Source organism: Hemitrygon akajei, chromosome 14 (genome assembly GCF_048418815.1).
Source record: "Hemitrygon akajei chromosome 14, sHemAka1.3, whole genome shotgun sequence".
In the NCBI taxonomy this organism is placed as follows: domain Eukaryota; kingdom Metazoa; phylum Chordata; class Chondrichthyes; order Myliobatiformes; family Dasyatidae; genus Hemitrygon; species Hemitrygon akajei.
This window is the reverse complement of record NC_133137.1, coordinates 105884518-105898334: the sequence shown is the minus strand read 5'-3', so window position 1 is coordinate 105898334 and position 13817 is coordinate 105884518.

Below are 13817 nucleotides of genomic sequence, written 5' to 3'. Positions count from 1 at the left end.
GTGCGTCTGTGGGTGGGGTGAGAGGACTGTGTATGTGCGCCTGTGGGTGGGTGAGTGGACTGTGTATGTGCGCCTGTGGGTGGGTGAGAGGACTGTGTATGTGCGCCTGTGGGTGGGTGAGAGGACTGTGCATGTGTGTCTGTGGGTGGGGTGAGAGGACTGTGTATGCGCGCCTGTGGGTGGGTGAGTGGACTGTGTATGTGCGCCTGTGGGTGGGTGAGTGGACTGTGTATGTGCGCCTGTGGGTGGGGTGGGTGGACTGTGTATGTGCGCCTGTGGGTGGGTGAGAGGACTGTGTATGTGCGCCTGTGGGTGGGTGAGTGGACTGTGTATGTGCGCCTGTGGGTGGGGTGGGTGGACTGTGTATGTGTGCCTGTGGGTGGGTGAGAGGACTGTGTATGTGCGCCTGTGGGTGGGTGAGAGGACTGTGCATGTGCGCCTGTGGGTGGGTGAGAGGACTGTGTATGTGCGCCTGTGGGTGGTGAAAGGACTGTGTATGTGTGCCTGTGGGTGGGTGAGTGGACTGTGTATGTGTGCCTGTGGGTGGGGTGAGAGGACTGTGCATGTGCGCCTGTGGGTGGGTGAGTGGACTGTGCATGTGCGCCTGTGGGTGGTGAAAGGACTGTGTATGTGTGCCTGTGGGTGGGTGAGTGGACTGTGCATGTGCGCCTGTGGGTGGGTGAGTGGACTGTGCATGTGTGCCTGTGGGTGAGGTGAGAGGACTGTGCATGTGCGCCTGTGGGTGGGTGAGTGGACTGTGTATGTGCGCCTGTGGGTGAGGTGAGAGGACTGTGTATGTGCGCCTGTGGGTGGGTGAGTGGACTGTGCATGTGCGCCTGTGGGTGGGTGAGTGGACTGTGTATGTGCGCCTGTGGGTGAGGTGAGTGGACTGTGTATGTGCGCCTGTGGGTGGGTGAGAGGACTGTGCATGTGCGCCTGTGGGTGGGTGAGTGGACTGTGTATGTGCGCCTGTGGGTGAGGTGAGAGGACTGTGTATGTGTGCCTGTGGGTGGGTGAGAGGACTGTGTATGTGTGCCTGTGGGTGGGTGAGTGGACTGTGCATGTGTGCCTGTGGGTGAGGTGAGGGGACTGTGCATGTGCGCCTGTGGGTGGGTGAGTGGACTGTGTATGTGCGCCTGTGGGTGAGGTGAGAGGACTGTGTATGTGCGCCTGTGGGTGGGGTGAGTGGACTGTGCATGTGCGCCTGTGGGTGGGGTGAGTGGACTGTGTATGTGCGCCTGTGGGTGGGTGAGTGGACTGTGTATGTGCGCCTGTGGGTGAGGTGAGTGGACTGTGTATGTGCGCCTGTGGGTGGGTGAGAGGACTGTGCATGTGCGCCTGTGGGTGGGTGAGTGGACTGTGTATGTGCGCCTGTGGGTGAGGTGAGAGGACTGTGTATGTGTGCCTGTGGGTGGGTGAGTGGACTGTGTATGTGCGCCTGTGGGTGGGTGAGTGGACTGTGTATGTGTGCCTGTGGGTGGGTGAGAGGACTGTGTATGTGCGCCTGTGGGTGGGTGAGTGGACTGTGTATGTGTGCCTGTGGGTGGGGTGAGAGGACTGTGTATGTGCGCCTGTGGGTGAGGTGAGAGGACTGTGCACGTGCGCCTGTGGGTGGGTGAGTGGACTGTGTATGTGTGCCTGTGGGTGGGTGAGAGGACTGTGCATGTGCGCCTGTGGGTGGGTGGGTGGACTGTGTATGTGCGCCTGTGGGTGGGTGAGTGGACTGTGTATGTGTGCCTGTGGGTGGGTGAGTGGACTGTGCATGTGTGCCTGTGGGTGGGTGAGTGGACTGTGTATGTGCGCCTGTGGGTGGGTGAGAGGACTGTGCATGTGTGCCTGTGGGTGGGTGAGTGGACTGTGCATGTGTGCCTGTGGGTGGGTGAGTGGACTGTGTATGTGTGTCTGTGGGTGGGGTGAGAGGACTGTGTATGTGTGTCTGTGGGTGGGGTGAGAGGACTGTGTATGTGCGCCTGTGGGTGGGTGAGTGGACTGTGTATGTGCGCCTGTGGGTGGGTGAGTGGACTGTGTATGTGTGCCTGTGGGTGAGGTGAGGGGACTGTGTATGTGTGCCTGTGGGTGGGGTGAGAGGACTGTGTATGTGTGCCTGTGGGTGAGGTGAGAGGACTGTGCATGTGCGCCTGTGGGTGGGGTGAGTGGACTGTGTATGTGTGCCTGTGGGTGAGGTGAGAGGACTGTGTATGTGTGCCTGTGGGTGGGGTGAGAGGACTGTGTATGTGCGCCTGTGGGTGGGTGAGAGGACTGTGTATGTGCGCCTGTGGGTGGGTGAGTGGACTGTGCATGTGCGCCTGTGGGTGGGTGAGTGGACTGTGTATGTGCGCCTGTGGGTGGGTGAGTGGACTGTGTATGTGCGCCTGTGGGTGGGTGAGAGGACTGTGTATGTGTGCCTGTGGGTGGGTGAGTGGACTGTGTATGTGTGCCTGTGGGTGGGTGAGTGGACTGTGCATGTGCGCCTGTGGTGGGGAGAGAGGACTGTGTATGTGCGCCTGTGGGTGGGGTGAGTGGACTGTGCATGTGCGCCTGTGGGTGGGTGAGTGGACTGTGTATGTGCGCCTGTGGGTGGGTGAGTGGACTGTGCATGTGCGCCTGTGGGTGGGTGAGTGGACTGTGGGTGGGTGAGTGGACTGTGTATGTGCGCCTGTGGGTGGGTGGGTGGACTGTGCATGTGTGCCTGTGGGTGGGGTGAGAGGACTGTGTATGTGTGCCTGTGGGTGGGTGAGTGGACTGTGCATGTGCGCCTGTGGGTGGGTGAGTGGACTGTGTATGTGCGCCTGTGGGTGGGTGAGTGGACTGTGTATGTGCGCCTGTGGGTGAGGTGAGGGGACTGTGTATGTGCGCCTGTGGGTGAGGTGAGGGGACTGTGTATGTGCGCCTGTGGGTGGGGTGAGAGGACTGTGTATGTGCGCCTGTGGGTGGGTGAGTGGACTGTGCATGTGCGCCTGTGGTGGGGAGAGAGGACTGTGTATGTGCGCCTGTGGGTGGGTGAGAGGACTGTGCATGTGCGCCTGTGGTGGGGAGAGAGGACTGTGCATGTGCGCCTGTGGGTGGGTGAGTGGACTGTGTATGTGTGCCTGTGGGTGGGTGAGTGGACTGTGTATGTGCGCCTGTGGGTGGGGTGAGTGGACTGTGTATGTGTGCCTGTGGGTGGGTGAGTGGACTGTGTATGTGCGCCTGTGGGTGGGGTGAGTGGACTGTGTATGTGTGCCTGTGGGTGGGTGAGAGGACTGTGTATGTGCGCCTGTGGGTGGGTGAGTGGACTGTGTATGTGTGCCTGTGGGTGGGGTGAGTGGACTGTGTATGTGTGCCTGTGGGTGGGTGTGAGGACTGTGTATGTGTGCCTGTGGGTGAGGTGAGAGGACTGTGCATGTGTGCCTGTGGGTGGGTGAGTGGACTGTGTATGTGCGCCTGTGGGTGGGTGAGTGGACTGTGCATGTGCGCCTGTGGGTGGGTGAGTGGACTGTGCATGTGTGCCTGTGGGTGGGGTGAGAGGACTGTGTATGTGTGCCTGTGGGTGGGTGAGTGGACTGTGTATGTGCGCCTGTGGGTGGGGTGAGAGGACTGTGTATGTGCGCCTGTGGGTGGGTGTGAGGACTGTGTATGTGTGTCTGTGGGTGGGGTGAGAGGACTGTGTATGTGCGCCTGTGGGTGGGTGAGTGGACTGTGCATGTGTGTCTGTGGGTGGGGTGAGAGGACTGTGCATGTGTGCCTGTGGGTGGGTGAGTGGACTGTGTATGTGCGCCTGTGGGTGGGGTGGGTGGACTGTGTATGTGCGCCTGTGGGTGGGGTGAGAGGACTGTGTATGTGCGCCTGTGGGTGGGTGAGAGGACTGTGTATGTGTGCCTGTGGGTGAGGTGAGAGGACTGTGTATGTGCGCCTGTGGGTGGGTGAGAGGACTGTGTATGTGCGCCTGTGGGTGGGTGGACTGTGTATGTGCGCCTGTGGGTGGGTGAGTGGACTGTGCATGTGCGCCTGTGGGTGGGTGAGAGGACTGTGTATGTGCGCCTGTGGGTGGGATGAGAGGACTGTGTATGTGCGCCTGTGGGTGGGTGAGAGGACTGTGTATGTGCGCCTGTGGGTGGGGTGAGAGGACTGTGTATGTGCGCCTGTGGGTGGGTGAGTGGACTGTGTATGTGCGCCTGTGGGTGGGTGAGAGGACTGTGTATGTGCGCCTGTGGGTGGGTGAGTGGACTGTGTATGTGCGCCTGTGGGTGGGTGAGAGGACTGTGTATGTGCGCCTGTGGGTGGGTGAGTGGACTGTGTATGTGCGCCTGTGGGTGGGTGAGAGGACTGTGTATGTGCGCCTGTGGGTGGGTGAGAGGACTGTGTATGTGCGCCTGTGGGTGGGGTGGGTGGACTGTGTATGTGTGCCTGTGGGTGGGTGAGTGGACTGTGTATGTGCGCCTGTGGGTGGGTGAGAGGTCTGTGCATGTGCGCCTGTGGGTGGGTGAGAGGACTGTGCATGTGCGCCTGTGGGTGCGGTGAGAGGACTGTGTATGTGCGCCTGTGGGTGGGTGAGTGGACTGTGTATGTGTGCCTGTGGGTGGGTGAGTGGACTGTGTATGTGCGCCTGTGGGTGGGTGAGAGGACTGTGCATGTGCTCCTGTGGGTGGGTGAGAGGACTGTGCATGTGCGCCTGTGGGTGGGGTGAGTGGACTGTGTATGTGCGCCTGTGGGTGGGGTGGGTGGACTGTGCATGTGCGCCTGTGGGTGGGTGAATGGACTGTGCATGTGCGTCTGTGGGTGGGTGAGTGGACTGTGCATGTGCGCCTGTGGGTGGGTGAGTGGACTGTGTATGTGTGCCTGTGGGTGGGTGAGAGGACTGTGCATGTGCGCCTGTGGGTGGGTGAGAGGACTGTGTATGTGCGCCTGTGAGTGGGGAGAGAGGACTGTGTATGTGCGCCTGTGGGTGGGTGAGTGGACTGTGGGTGGGTGAGTGGACTGTGTATGTGCGCCTGTGGGTGGGTGAGAGGACTGTGTATGTGCGCCTGTGGGTGGGTGAGTGGACTGTGCATGTGCGCCTGTGGGTGAGGTGAGTGGACTGTGCATGTGCGCCTGTGGGTGGGGTGAATGGACTGTGTATGTGCGCCTGTGGGTGGGGTGAGTGGACTGTGTATGTGCGCCTGTGGGTGGGTGAGAGGACTGTGTATGTGCGCCTGTGGGTGGGGTGAGTGGACTGTGTATGTGCGTCTGTGGGTGGGTGAGAGGACTGTGTATGTGCGCCTGTGGGTGAGGTGAGAGGACTGTGCATGTGCGCCTGTGGGTGGGAGAGTGGACTGTGTATGTGTGCCTGTGGGTGGGTGAGAGGACTGTGCATGTGCGCCTGTGGGTGGGTGAGTGGACTGTGTATGTGCGTCTGTGGGTGGGTGAGAGGACTGTGTATGTGCGCCTGTGGGTGAGGTGAGAGGACTGTGCATGTGCGCCTGTGGGTGGGTGAGTGGACTGTGTATGTGCGTCTGTGGGTGGGTGAGTGGACTGTGGGTGGGTGAGAGGACTGTGTATGTGTGCCTGTGGGTGGGTGAGTGGACTGTGCATGTGCGCCTGTGGGTGGGTGAGTGGACTGTGTATGTGCGCCTGTGGGTGGGTGAGTGGACTGTGGGTGGGGTGAGAGGACTGTGTATGTGCGCCTGTGGGTGGGTGAGAGGACTGTGTATGTGCGCCTGTGGGTGGGTGAGTGGACTGTGGGTGGGGTGAGAGGACTGTGTATGTGCGCCTGTGGGTGGGTGAGAGGACTGTGCATGTGCGCCTGTGGGTGGGTGAGTGGACTGTGTATGTGCGCCTGTGGGTGGGTGAGTGGACTGTGGGTGGGGTGAGAGGACTGTGTATGTGCGCCTGTGGGTGGGTGAGAGGACTGTGTATGTGCGCCTGTGGGTGGGTGAGTGGACTGTGTATGTGCGCCTGTGGGTGGGGTGAGAGGACTGTGTATGTGCGCCTGTGGGTGGGTGAGAGGACTGTGCATGTGCGCCTGTGGGTGGGTGAGTGGACTGTGTATGTGCGCCTGTGGGTGGGTGAGAGGACTGTGTATGTGCGCCTGTGGGTGGGTGAGAGGACTGTGCATGTGCGCCTGTGGGTGGGTGAGTGGACTGTGTATGTGCGCCTGTGGGTGGGTGAGAGGACTGTGCATGTGCGCCTGTGGGTGGGGTGAGAGGACTGTGCATGTGCGCCTGTGGGTGGGTGAGTGGACTGTGTATGTGCGCCTGTGGGTGGGTGAGTGGACTGTGTATGTGTGCCTGTGGGTGGGTGAGAGGACTGTGTATGTGCGCCTGTGGGTGGGGTGAGAGGACTGTGCATGTGCGCCTGTGGGTGGGTGAGTGGACTGTGCATGTGCGCCTGTGGGTGGGGTGAGTGGACTGTGTATGTGCGCTTGTGGGTGGGTGAGTGGACTGTGCATGTGCGCCTGTGGGTGGGTGAGTGGACTGTGCATGTGCGCCTGTGGGTGGGTGAGTGGACTGTGCATGTGTGCCTGTGGGTGGGTGAGAGGACTGTGTATGTGTGCCTGTGGGTGGGTGAGTGGACTGTGTATGTGCGCCTGTGGGTGGGTGAGAGGACTGTGCATGTGCGCCTGTGGGTGGGTGAGAGGACTGTGCATGTGTGCCTGTGGGTGGGTGAGAGGACTGTGCATGTGCGCCTGTGGGTGGGTGAGAGGACTGTGCATGTGTGCCTGTGGGTGGGTGAGAGGACTGTGCATGTGTGCCTGTGGGTGGGGTGAGAGGACTGTGTATGTGTGCCTGTGGGTGGGTGAGAGGACTGTGCATGTGCGTCTGTGGGTGGGGTGAGTGGACTGTGCATGTGCGCCTGTGGGTGGGGTGAGTGGACTGTGCATGTACGCCTGTGGGTGGGGTGAGAGGACTGTGCATGTGCGCCTGTGGGTGGGGTGAGTGGACTGTGCATGTACGCCTGTGGGTGGGGTGAGAGGACTGTGCATGTGCGCCTGTGGGTGGGTGAGTGGACTGTGCATGTGCGCCTGTGGGTGGGTGAGTGGACTGTGCATGTGCGCCTGTGGGTGGGTGAGGGGACTGTGTATGTGTGCCTGTGGGTGGGGTGAGTGGACTGTGCATGTGCGCCTGTGGGTGGTTGAGGGGACTGTGTATGTGTGCCTGTGGGTGGGGTGAGAGGACTGTGCATGTGCGCCTGTGGGTGGGTGAGTGGACTGTGCATGTGCGCCTGTGGGTGGGTGAGTGGACTGTGCATGTGCGCCTGTGGGTGGGTGAGGGTACTGTGTATGTGCGCCTGTGGGTGGGTGAGTGGACTGTGCATGTGCGCCTGTGGGTGGGTGAGGGGACTGTGTATGTGTGCCTGTGGGTGGGGTGAGAGGACTGTGCATGTGCGCCTGTGGGTGGGTGAGAGGACTGTGCATGTGCGCCTGTGGGTGGGTGAGTGGACTGTGTATGTGCGCCTGTGGGTGGGTGAGAGGACTGTGCATGTGCGCCTGTGGGTGGGTGAGTGGACTGTGTATGTGCGCCTGTGGGTGAGGTGAGAGGACTGTGTATGTGCGCCTGTGGGTGGGTGAGAGGACTGTGTATGTGTGCCTGTGGGTGGGGTGAGAGGACTGTGCATGTGCGCCTGTGGGTGGGTGAGAGGACTGTGCATGTGCGCCTGTGGGTGGGTGAGTGGACTGTGTATGTGCGCCTGTGGGTGGGGTGAGTGGACTGTGCATGTGTGCCTGTGGGTGGGTGGGTGGACTGTGTATGTGCGCCTGTGGGTGGGTGAGAGGACTGTGTATGTGTGCCTGTGGGTGGGTGAGTGGACTGTGCATGTGTGCCTGTGGGTGGGTGAGAGGACTGTGCATGTGTGCCTGTGGGTGAGGTGAGAGGACTGTGCATGTGCGCCTGTGGGTGGGTGAGTGGACTGTGTATGTGTGCCTGTGGGTGGGTGGGTGGACTGTGCATGTGCGCCTGTGGGTGGGTGAGGGGACTGTGCATGTGCGCCTGTGGGTGGGGTGAGTGGACTGTGTATGTGCGCCTGTGGGTGGGTGAGAGGACTGTGTATGTGCGCCTGTGGGTGAGGTGAGTGGACTGTGTATGTGCGCCTGTGGGTGGGTGAGTGGACTGTGCATGTGCGCCTGTGGGTGGGTGAGTGGACTGTGTATGTGCGCCTGTGGGTGGGTGAGAGGACTGTGTATGTGCGCCTGTGGGTGGGTGAGTGGACTGTGTATGTGCGCCTGTGGGTGGGTGAGAGGACTGTGTATGTGCGCCTGTGGGTTGGTGAGAGGACTGTGCATGTGTGCCTGTGGGTGGGGTGAGAGGACTGTGTATGTGTGTCTGTGGGTGGGTGTGAGGACTGTGTATGTGTGCCTGTGGGTGGGTGAGAGGACTGTGCATGCGCGCCTGTGGGTGGGTGAGAGGACTGTGCATGCGCGCCTGTGGGTGGGTGAGTGGACTGTGTATGTGCGCCTGTGGGTGGGTGAGAGGACTGTGCATGTGCGCCTGTGGGTGGGTGAGTGGACTGTGCATGTGCGCCTGTGGGTGGGTGAGAGGACTGTGTATGTGCGCCTGTGGGTGGGTGAGTGGACTGTGTATGTGCGCCTGTGGGTGGGTGAGAGGACTGTGCATGTGCGCCTGTGGGTGGGTGAGAGGACTGTGCATGTGTGCCTGTGGGTGGGTGAGAGGACTGTGTATGTGCGCCTGTGGGTGGGTGAGAGGACTGTGTATGTGCGCCTGTGGGTGGGGTGGGTGGACTGTGCATGTGCGCCTGTGGGTGGGGTGAGAGGACTGTGCATGTGCGCCTGTGGGTGGGTGAGAGGACTGTGCATGTGCGCCTGTGGGTGGGGTGAGAGGACTGTGTATGTGCGCCTGTGGGTGGGTGAGAGGACTGTGTATGTGCGCCTGTGGGTGGGTGAGTGGACTGTGTATGTGTGCCTGTGGGTGGGGTGAGTGGACTGTGCATGTGCGCCTGTGGGTGGGTGAGTGGACTGTGTATGTGCGCCTGTGGGTGGGTGAGAGGACTGTGTATGTGTGCCTGTGGGTGGGGTGAGTGGACTGTGTATGTGCGCCTGTGGGTGGGTGAGAGGACTGTGTATGTGTGCCTGTGGGTGGGTGAGTGGACTGTGTATGTGCGCCTGTGGGTGGGGTGAGTGGACTGTGTATGTGTGCCTGTGGGTGGGGTGAGTGGACTGTGTATGCGCGCCTGTGGGTGGGTGAGTGGACTGTGTATGCGCGCCTGTGGGTGGGGAGAGTGGACTGTGCATGTGCGCCTGTGGGTGGGTGAGTGGACTGTGCATGTGTGCCTGTGGGTGGGGTGAGTGGACTGTGCATGTGCGCCTGTGGGTGGGTGAGTGGACTGTGCATGTGCGCCTGTGGGTGGGTGAGAGGACTGTGTATGTGCGCCTGTGGGTGGGGTGAGAGGTCTGTGCATGTGCGCCTGTGGGTGGGTGAGTGGACTGTGTATGTGCGCCTGTGGGTGGGGTGAGTGGTCTGTGCATGTGCGCCTGTGGGTGGGTGAGTGGACTGTGCATGTGTGCCTGTGGGTGGGTGAGAGGACTGTGCATGTGCGCCTGTGGGTGGGTGAGAGGACTGTGCATGTGCGCCTGTGGGTGGGGTGAGTGGACTGTGCATGTGTGCCTGTGGGTGGGTGAGTGGACTGTGTATGTGTGCCTGTGGGTGGGTGAGAGGACTGTGTATGTGCGCCTGTGGGTGGGTGAGTGGACTGTGTATGTGCGTCTGTGGGTGGGTGAGTGGACTGTGCATGCGCGCCTGTGGGTGGGTGAGTGGACTGTGCATGCGCGCCTGTGGGTGGGTGAGTGGACTGTGCATGCGCGCCTGTGGGTGGGTGAGTGGACTGTGTATGCGCGCCTGTGGGTGGGTGAGAGGACTGTGTATGCGCGCCTGTGGGTGGGTGAGAGGACTGTGTATGTGCGCCTGTGGGTGGGTGAGTGGACTGTGTATGTGCGCCTGTGGGTGGGTGAGAGGACTGTGTATGTGTGCCTGTGGGTGGGGTGAGTGGACTGTGTATGTGTGCCTGTGGGTGGGTGAGAGGACTGTGTATGTGTGCCTGTGGGTGGGGTGAGTGGACTGTGTATGTGCGCCTGTGGGTGGGGTGAGTGGACTGTGCATGTGCGCCTGTGGGTGGGTGAGTGGACTGTGTATGTGCGCCTGTGGGTGGGTGAGTGGACTGTGTATGTGCGTCTGTGGGTGGGGTGAGAGGACTGTGTATGTGCGCCTGTGGGTGGGGTGAATGGACTGTGTATGTGCGCCTGTGGGTGGGTGAGAGGACTGTGTATGTGCGCCTGTGGGTGGGTGAGTGGACTGTGCATGCGCGCCTGTGGGTGGGTGAGTGGACTGTGCATGCGCGCCTGTGGGTGGGTGAGTGGACTGTGTATGCGCGCCTGTGGGTGGGTGAGAGGACTGTGTATGTGCGCCTGTGGGTGGGTGAGTGGACTGTGTATGTGCGCCTGTGGGTGGGTGAGAGGACTGTGTATGTGCGCCTGTGGGTGGGAGAGAGGACTGTGTATGTGCGCCTGTGGGTGGGTGAGTGGACTGTGCATGTGCGCCTGTGGGTGGGGTGAGAGGACTGTGTATGTGCGCCTGTGGGTGGGGTGAGAGGACTGTGTATGTGCGCCTGTGGGTGGGTGAGAGGACTGTGTATGTGTGTCTGTGGGTGGGGTGAGAGGACTGTGCATGTGCGCCTGTGGGTGGGTGAGAGGACTGTGTATGTGTGTCTGTGGGTGGGGTGGGTGGACTGTGTATGTGTGCCTGTGGGTGGGTGAGAGGACTGTGTATGTGTGCCTGTGGGTGGGGTGGGTGGACTGTGTATGTGTGCCTGTGGGTGGGTGAGAGGACTGTGCATGTGCGTCTGTGGGTGGGTGAGAGGACTGTGTATGTGCGCCTGTGGGTGGGGTGAGAGGACTGTGCATGTGTGCCTGTGGGTGGGTGAGAGGACTGTGCATGTGCGCCTGTGGGTGGGTGAGAGGACTGTGCATGTGCGCCTGTGGGTGGGGTGAGTGGACTGTGCATGTGTGCCTGTGGGTGGGTGAGTGGACTGTGCATGTGTGCCTGTGGGTGGGTGAGAGGACTGTGTATGTGTGCCTGTGGGTGGGTGAGTGGACTGTGTATGTGCGTCTGTGGGTGGGTGAGTGGACTGTGCATGCGCGCCTGTGGGTGGGTGAGTGGACTGTGCATGCGCGCCTGTGGGTGGGTGAGTGGACTGTGTATGCGCGCCTGTGGGTGGGTGAGTGGACTGTGTATGTGCGCCTGTGGGTGGGTGAGTGGACTGTGTATGTGCGCCTGTGGGTGGGTGAGAGGACTGTGTATGTGTGCCTGTGGGTGGGGTGAGTGGACTGTTTATGTGTGCCTGTGGGTGGGTGAGAGGACTGTGTATGTGTGCCTGTGGGTGGGGTGAGTGGACTGTGTATGTGTGCCTGTGGGTGGGGTGAGTGGACTGTGCATGTGCGCCTGTGGGTGGGTGAGTGGACTGTGTATGTGCGTCTGTGGGTGGGGTGAGAGGACTGTGTATGTGCGCCTGTGGGTGGGGTGAATGGACTGTGTATGTGCGCCTGTGGGTGGGTGAGAGGACTGTGTATGTGCGCCTGTGGGTGGGTGAGTGGACTGTGCATGCGCGCCTGTGGGTGGGTGAGTGGACTGTGCATGCGCGCCTGTGGGTGGGTGAGAGGACTGTGTATGTGCGCCTGTGGGTGGGTGAGTGGACTGTGTATGTGCGCCTGTGGGTGGGTGAGAGGACTGTGTATGTGTGCCTGTGGGTGGGAGAGAGGACTGTGCATGTGCGCCTGTGGGTGGGGTGAGAGGACTGTGTATGTGCGCCTGTGGGTGGGTGAGTGGACTGTGTATGTGTGTCTGTGCGTGGGGTGAGAGGACTGTGCATGTGCGCCTGTGGGTGGGTGAGAGGACTGTGTATGTGTGCCTGTGGGTGGGGTGAGTAGACTGTGCATGTGCGCCTGTGGGTGGGTGAGTGGACTGTGCATGTGTGCCTGTGGGTGGGTGAGAGGACTGTGCATGTGTGCCTGTGGGTGGGAGAGAGGACTGTGTATGTGCGCCTGTGGGTGGGTGAGAGGACTGTGTATGTGCGCCTGTGGGTGGGGTGGGTGGACTGTGCATGTGCGCCTGTGGGTGGGGTGAGAGGACTGTGCATGTGCGCCTGTGGGTGGGTGAGAGGACTGTGCATGTGTGCCTGTGGGTGGGGTGAGTGGACTGTGTATGTGTGCCTGTGGGTGGGTGAGAGGACTGTGTATGTGTGCCTGTGGGTGGGGTGAGTGGACTGTGTATGTGTGCCTGTGGGTGGGGTGAGTGGACTGTGCATGTGCGCCTGTGGGTGGGTGAGTGGACTGTGTATGTGCGCCTGTGGGTGGGTGAGAGGACTGTGTATGTGCGCCTGTGGGTGGGTGAGTGGACTGTGCATGCGCGCCTGTGGGTGGGTGAGTGGACTGTGCATGCGCGCCTGTGGGTGGGTGAGTGGACTGTGCATGCGCGCCTGTGGGTGGGTGAGAGGACTGTGTATGCGCGCCTGTGGGTGGGTGAGAGGACTGTGTATGTGCGTCTGTGGGTGGGTGAGTGGACTGTGTATGTGTGCCTGTGGGTGGGTGAGTGGACTGTGTATGTGCGCCTGTGGGTGGGTGAGAGGACTGTGTATGTGTGCCTGTGGGTGGGAGAGAGGACTGTGTATGTGCGTCTGTGGGTGGGTGAGAGGACTGTGTATGTGTGCCTGTGGGTGGGAGAGAGGACTGTGTATGTGCGTCTGTGGGTGGGTGAGTGGACTGTGTATGTGCGCCTGTGGGTGGGTGAGAGGACTGTGTATGTGTGCCTGTGGGTGGGAGAGAGGACTGTGCATGTGCGCCTGTGGGTGGGGTGAGAGGACTGTGTATGTGCGCCTGTGGGTGGGGTGTGAGGACTGTGTATGTGCGCCTGTGGGTGGGTGAGAGGACTGTGTATGTGTGTCTGTGGGTGGGGTGAGAGGACTGTGCATGTGCGCCTGTGGGTGGGTGAGAGGACTGTGTATGTGTGCCTGTGGGTGGGGTGAGTGGACTGTGCATGTGCGCCTGTGGGTGGGTGAGTGGACTGTGTATGTGTGCCTGTGGGTGGGGTGAGTGGACTGTGCATGTGTGCCTGTGGGTGGGTGAGAGGACTGTGCATGTGTGCCTGTGGGTGGGAGAGAGGACTGTGTATGTGTGCCTGTGGGTGGGTGAGTGGACTGTGTATGTGCGCCTGTGGGTGGGTGAGAGGACTGTGTATGTGCGCCTGTGGGTGGGTGAGTGGACTGTGCATGTGCGCCTGTGGGTGGGTGAGAGGACTGTGCATGTGCGTCTGTGGGTGGGGTGAGAGGACTGTGTATGTGCGCCTGTGGGTGGGTGAGAGGACTGTGTATGTGCGCCTGGGGGTGGGTGAGAGGACTGTGCATGTGTGTCTGTGGGTGGGGTGAGAGGACTGTGTATGCGCGCCTGTGGGTGGGTGAGTGGACTGTGTATGTGCGCCTGTGGGTGGGGTGAGAGGACTGTGTATGCGCGCCTGTGGGTGGGTGAGTGGACTGTGTATGCGCGCCTGTGGGTGGGTGAGTGGACTGTGTATGTGTGCCTGTGGGTGGGGTGAGAGGACTGTGTATGCGCGCCTGTGGGTGGGTGAGTGGACTGTGTATGTGTGCCTGTGGGTGGGGTGAGAGGACTGTGTATGTGCGCCTGTGGGTGGGTGAGTGGACTGTGTATGTGCGCCTGTGGGTGGGTGAGTGGACTGTGTATGCGCGCCTGTGGGTGGGTGAGTGGACTGTGTATGTGCGCCTGTGGGTGGGGTGGGTGGACTGTGTATGTGTGCCTGTGGGTGGGTGAGAGGACTGTGTATGTGTGCCTGTGGGTGGGTGAG